Genomic DNA, 7,899 nt, shown 5'->3' on the forward strand with positions numbered 1-7,899 from the left:
ATGACTATCCATCACATAGGTTTCTTTATTCTTTCAAGATAGTTAAATGCTGAGTTCTAAAGTCTGAATGCGGTTCTTGAATGTTGAGTTTATAGTCTAACCAAGGTTCTTAAATGTGGAGTTTATAGTCTGACCATGGTTCTTAAATGCTGAGTTTATAGTCCAACCAAGGTTCTTGAATGCTGAGTTTATAGTCTGACAGAGGTTTTTGAAAGCTGAGTTTATAGTCTGACCAAAGCTCTTAAATACTGAGTTAATAGTCTTACCAAGGTTCTTAAATGCTGAGTTTATAGTCCAACCAAGGTTCTTGGATGCTGAGTATAGTCCAACAAAGGTTCTTGAATGCTGAGTTTATAGTCTGACAGAGGTTCATCAATGCTGAGTTTAAAGTCTGACAAAAGCTCTTAAATACTGAGTTAATAGTCTAACCAAGGTTCTTAAATGCTTTGTTTATAGTCTAGCCAAGGTTCTTAAATGCTGAGTTTATAGTCTAGCCAAGGTTCTTGAATGCTGAGTTTAAAGTCTGACAGGTTTGTAAATGCTGAGTTTATAGTCTGACCAAAGCTCTTAAATCTTGATTTAATAGGCTAACCAAGGTTCTTAAATGCTGAGTTTATAGTCTGACAGAGGTTCTTAAATGCTGAGTTTATAGTCTAACCAAGTTTCTTGAATGCTGAGTTTATAGTCTAGCAAAGGTTCTTGAATGCTGAGTTCATGGTCTGACAAAGGCTGAGCTTATTGATTGATCCAGGTTCTCAAAGGCTGAGTTTATAGTCTGAACAAAGTTCATCGATGCTGAATCAAGAGTAAAAGATAAATGAACCAAACATGTCAATAAGGAAGTCCGAAATCGTTTTCCAGAGGACAAAACCCGAAAGAGACAAGCTTAAAAAACTAACAGACAAAGAAACATTGCAAGACAAAGGAGATACATACAATCTAGAACACAGAAGACTAACGCGTGGAAAAAATAGACTCTAACATCTGGAGTGATATCCTGTTTTGAATTTAACATCATCATATTGCTCAGTGATCAAAGTCCTTAATAGGTCTATATTGGTAAAGGTAAAAATCGGTAAGAGAACTGAAATAAAAATCGAATATGTCAATGATCATTTGTGTTAAACTTGTCATGAATGTATCCTGACTGAACAGATTATTTGTCAGTGTCTTTGCTCGTTCAAGAGAGAAGGTGTATAAATAAGAAGATGTTGTATGCGTGCTAGTGATACAACTCTCTATATAAGTCACAATGTATAAAAAGTTAACAATACTAAGTTAAAGTACGGTCTTCAACACGGGCATAAGCTCACACCGAACAGAATGCTAAAAAGAGCCCCCAAAAGGCCAATATGGGAATATAAAAGTCATATTCCAAAGCATTCAGTCAGAAAAAAAAATCCACGTCAATGTGAGACACAAATCGGCTATTTCTTTTTCAATACCGATTTTATATGTATAAATATACATGGTATCAATAAACAAACATATTCACTTTTTTGTTGAATCGAAACCGATAATGAATAGCTTAGAGATATCCACTTTTATAGGGTTCGCGCTGAAAGATTACCTTTATGCTAAAATGTGCAAGGGTGATGCAAATAATGACCGAAAATACATGAACAAATGGAGTTAAGGATTTAATCTATGAATTCATTTTTTCAATAGGAAATTTATTCCTAAATGCAGGATTTTCACAGTCGCACGCCATTTATTGTTAGCATTTAAATATTAAATCATTTATAGATTTTGTTAAATTGCTTGTTATCATTTCACTGTATAGGAAAGTTTTGTCTCCTATCCAAACTCATAAGTACAGAGATACAATGTTGGGCACAAACCTACAAAAATAATGGATCCTCAATGCTCTTCAACTTTGTACTTGAACACAAACACCCCTGCCAAAGTGATTATGCGTATAGTCGGTTACGTCTGACACGCATATTTTTGAAGTTTTGTCAATATGTTGTCCATATTTTAGTAAAACGAGGTATTTTAGAAAAACGAGGTATTCAGTTCTTCTAAATTTTTTCGGAATAGTATTTATTTTGCAAAATATCCAGTACATCAGACTAGAAAGTCCTGGCAACAGAAACTGCTTATGATATTGCTTCTGAAACAGTGCTACACACCAAGGCTAATCGCTTTGATTCTATTAAAGAAAGGAAGAGTCTGAGAGGCGCTTTGGATGTACTAAAAGGTAGCTACAATAAAAAAAATAATTGTTTATTATTAACCCCCGATACGTATAAAACAAATAGGACAGTGGGTTAAGACATTTTTTCTAAATTTCTCGATTTAAAAGAGGCTGAGAATTTCGATCGAACATAGGTAAGGCAATCTGTATGGTCGAAACTATTCACACGTATACTTGTGTTAAAGGTGAAAATATTTGGTATTTTCTTCAGACGGAACATAGCGTTGGAATTAAAAAATCACTGCATGTGGCACTAACAACATCAGTCTATACATAACATAACTTTCCTAACAACCTCAATCTATATATACCAATCCAATCTAACAACCTCAGTCTATACAGACCGTGCCTAACAACCTAAGTCTATACAGACCATTCCTGTCTAACAACATCAGTCTATACAGACCATACCTATCTAACAACCTCAGTCTATACAGATCATTCCAATCTAGCAACCTCAGTCTATACAGACCTTTCCTATCTAACAACCTCAGTCTATACAGATCATACCTATCTAACAACCTCAGTCTATACAGGCCTTGCCTAACAACCTCAGTCTATACAGATCTTTCCTAACAACCTCAGTCTATACAGGCCTTGCCTAACAACCTCAGTCTATACAGATCTTACCTATCTAACAACCTCAGTCTATACAGACGAGTCCAATCTAACAATCTCAGTCTATACAGGCCTTGCCTAACAACCTAAGTCTATACAGGCCTTTCCTATCTAACAACCTCAGACTATCCAGACCATTCCTATCTAAGAACCTCAGTCTATACAGACCATTCCTATCTAACAACCTCAGTCTATACAGACCATACCTATATAACAACCTCAGTCTATACAGACTATGCCTATCTAACTACCTCAGTCTATACAGACCATTCCCATCTAACAACCTCAGTCTATACAGACCATTCCTATCTAACAATCTCAGTCTATACATATCATACCTATCTAACAACCTCAGTCTATACATATCATACCTATCTAACAACCTCATTCTATACAGACCATTCCTGTCTAACAACCTCATTCTATACAGACCTAACCAATCTAACAACCTCAGTCTATACAGACCATTCATATTAAACAACTTCAGTCTATACAGACTATTCCCATCTAACAACCTTAGTCTATACAAACCATTCCTGTCTAACAACCTCATTCTATACAGACCATTCCAATCTAACAACCTCAGTATATCCCTCTTTATGCCAGATTTTAATAAAAAGTTTCGACGTTGCAAATAAGCAATAACTCTTTTGACGCTGTCTTTTTTTGCGTTATTTTTTTCATGTTGATTTATAAAGTAGTTTTTCTACCCGAACGGTATTCACAAGGCGGTGACCTGGTGAACATTTTGATAATACTATATTGACTGATTAAAATCTTTCTATACAAATTTGCATCATAGTATTCCAATGAGATTCATAAATGTAAAGTTAACTGATGCTGTTGAATTCGTGCAATTATACAAAGTTCTTTTTTGAATTGCAAGATAAGATTGTAAAGTATTTGCCGCCTACAAATTTTGGCTATATATTTTTATATCATAACAGTTTTAAAAAATAAATATGAGTATTTATGGGTGGATTTTACCAAACCATGTTTTGAAAGGCACAGAATTGTCGGGCGTACATTTGTTTATCTGGTCACAATTTTATCTTCGATTGTTTTTGTTTTTCTACTAATGTGAACATTTATAATAATATTGTGCAAACCAATTTTGGTAAAATATATGCCAAATTTCAGGATAAAAAAGTGTTATATATCCAGCAACAGATAAGTGTTCAATGATAAATATAATCTTACGTGTTTAAAAAAATCTATTAGTTGATTGAAATCCAATATGAGAAATAACTTTATAAAATTTACTTTAAAAATGTAATATATAGCCCAAAGTTGTTCGTAAAAAATACTGTCTGGCACAGCATTCGTAAATAATTTCTCTAAAATGGTAATGAAAGGTCAGTTATAATAATTTGTTTTCCCATGTTCAATAACTTTTATTTTTCGATAAGTATAACACTTTGGTATTACATTGAATTACTGAATATACAAAAGAAGGCGAGTTATGTCGCGATATTTTAACCTTGCATCATTGTCGTGCTGTCTGAATACATGAACCATGTGAGCAGTACTTTTTTGTGTGTATTAAATGTACATGTAAGAAGATTAGTTTCTTGCATTTAATGTTTAGGGATAGATTCAGAAGACTGGCTTAAACCACATCCCCTTATGTTTATATTATAAGTATCAAATATTTGTCGCTGAACTAAATCATGCAATTATTAAACGTTAATTCTGTTTTTAAAAAGCTTTAGCTAAAAATAAAACTATGTGAAGCCGACTGAAAGTGTCCGTCAATAATGCACCATATAAATGTTTAATGACACGATTTCAGTCCTTAAATGTTTGTAAAATATTTCCCCTATGTTTTTAAAAATTGAACATTTACATTCGAACATTCGTAATATGCGAAACTTTCTCAAAGCATTTTTCAACTAACAGTCTGACGAATATGTCGGAAGTGTTTTTATTATATTATTCTGATAAATTACGATGCCAAACAAAGGGTTGAGCCGTTCTTGTTCAGTTATTTTGTCTTTCCAACGTCGTTGTTTGCCTCTGTGAGACGGTTTTCTTTCAAAGAAGGAAAATTCATCAAGTTAAATACTTTTAATGACGGCATTGCTTCAAAAACACTTAGATGACCGATGGTCAACAATGTTATAAGGCTTTAATCATCTAGTGTAGTGTAGAATGCAAAATTTTGATTTATGATATATTCTATTGTTGAAATGACATATATGTCGATTTGGCATCAACAGGAATATATAGACCGTACATATCCAACAACCTCAGTCTATACAGATCATACCTATCCAACAACCTCAGTCTATACAGATCATACCTATCTAACAACCTCAGTCTATACAGATCATACCTATCCAACAACCTCAGTCTATACAGATCATACCTATCTAACAACCTCAGTCTATACAGATCATACCTATCTAACAACCTCAGTCTATACAGATCATACCTATCCAACAACCTCAGTCTATACAGATCATACCTATCTAACAACCTCAGTCTATACAGATCATACCTATCCAACAACCTCAGTCTATACAGATCATACCTATCCAACAACCTCAGTCTATACAGACTATTCCAATCCAACAACCTCAGTCTATACAGATCATACCTATCCAACAACCTCAGTCTATACAGATCATACCTATCTAACAACCTCAGTCTATACAGACTATTCCAATCCAACAACCTCAGTCTATACAGATCATACCTATCCAACAACCTCAGTCTATACAGATCATACCTATCTAACAACCTCAGTCTATACAGATCATACCTATCTAACAACCTCAGTCTATACAGATCATACCTATCTAACAACCTCAGTCTATACAGATCATACCTATCTAACAACCTCAGTCTATACAGATCATACCTATCTAACAACCTCAGTCTATACAGATCATACCTATCTAACAACCTCAGTCTATACAGACCGTACATATCTAACAACCTCAGTCTATACAGACTATTCCTATCCAACAACCTCAGTCTATACAGACCATACCTATCTAACTACCTCAGTCTATACAGATCATACCTATCTTATAACCTCAGTCTATATACACCTTTCCTATCTTACAACCTCAGTCTATACAGACCGTACATATCTAACAACCTCAGTCTACACAGACTATTCCTATATAACAACCTCAGTCTATATAGACCTTTCCTATCTTACAACCTCAGTCTATACAGACCGTACATATCTAACAACCTCAGTCTATACAGACTATTCCAATCTAACAACCTCAGTCTACACAGACACTACCAAACTAACAACCTCAGTCTATACAGACACTACCAAACTAACAACCTCAGACTACACAGACACTACCAAACTTACAACCTCAGTCTATACAGACACTACCAAACTAACAACCTCAGTCTACACAGACACTACCAAACTAACAACCTCAGTCTATACAGATCATACCTATCTAACAACCTCAATCTATACAGACTATTCCTATCTTACAACCTCAGTCTATACAGACACTACCAAACTTACAACCACAGTCTATACAGACACTACCAAACTAACAACCTCAGTCTACACAGACACTACCAAACTAACAACCTCAGTCTATACAGACACTACCAATCTAACTACCTCAGTCTATACAGACTATTCCAATCTAACTACCTCAGTCTATACAGACCATTTCCATCATAAAACCTCAATCTATATTGAACACTCCAAACTAACAACCTCAGTCTGTACAGGCTATTCCTATCTAATAACTGCAGCATAATCAAAATTTTATAACATAAAAAAATGTACATGTTTAGATCTTTTATTTAATCTTAAGACAGTAAAAAGAGGTACATAACTAATGCAAATAACTTTATACATTGGTGAATATTATAAAATAACATAACAAAACGTTTTCATTGGTGGTCAATTTTGTAATGTATGTGGCTATGTAGAATGTTTGTGTAATCATGAAATTTGTCTGTTTGGTAAATGTTAACTGTAACTAGGGAAATTTTAGTCTTGGTATTTACATTGAATTAGAATGGAAACAGGGAATTTGTCAAAGAGACAACCCGACCAAAATGTACAAAACAACTCAACATGCCATAAATCCCGCATCCAGAGGAAGTCTTGAGCAGGCCCATAAATCCTAACGTATACTAGATCAAGAAAAGTAAGACTACCGATATATGCTACATATAAATAGATCATAGATATTTTACTACTTTTTTTTTATTGAAAATCATAATTAACTTTAACATAACATAGAGATACCAAGTCTTTCATCTTTTTTTCACTTGAGGTTACAGTATTATAGTTGGGTATATATTTACTTATCCAAGTCATAACATTATCAATATAGCAGTCAAACATACAATGAATTTCCAATACAGATACTGTTACATAAAACCAAGGAACACAACAGCAGTTACCAGTTTCTACTGGTGATTTGAATGACAAATATTGTAGATTGTACAATAAGTTAACTGGTACAAAGACCAAAATGTTTGATACTGTTTGTTAATAGTTATGTTAAAAATAATAATATTCTCAATTGTAATTTAACTTTTAATGGATTTCTACCTCTTTCACCATACACCTTAAATTGGGTGTGCATATTTGTAATTACTTTTCAAAAATTCGTGTGCCTCCTTCCTCAGATCTTAAGTTCAACACCCCAAATTTCACAAAAATATAACAGTATAGGTTGAATCAGTGATTCAAATAGCTATAGTTGCTTGTCAATCAAAGAGCTGAAAGCTCTGAAGAAAAATGACGCCACTGTCTCTAATATTGGGATAGTTTTTATGCAAGTCTTGATTTTCACATACCGTAATTAGTTTAACAATGCAACATGTATCGTAAGCATATAATTGATATTCGTATATGTGTGTGTGTGTGAAGTGAAGGTGACAACTGGCTGGTTTTTTAAGACAAATGAATAGGTCAAGACTAGCTGAATTGTACAAATAAATACCGTAGAAAGGCTTGTATATTTCTCACTGGTACATAGTCTGAATCTGAGTCCGTTCGCTTCCATTCACGTTTGCGCCCACTCATTTTCACCCCTTTCACTTTCACACCCTACATGTTCGCACCCAATCTTAATTGGTTTTGT

Source organism: Mytilus galloprovincialis, chromosome 6 (assembly GCF_965363235.1).
Source record: "Mytilus galloprovincialis chromosome 6, xbMytGall1.hap1.1, whole genome shotgun sequence".
Lineage (NCBI taxonomy): Eukaryota > Metazoa > Mollusca > Bivalvia > Mytilida > Mytilidae > Mytilus > Mytilus galloprovincialis.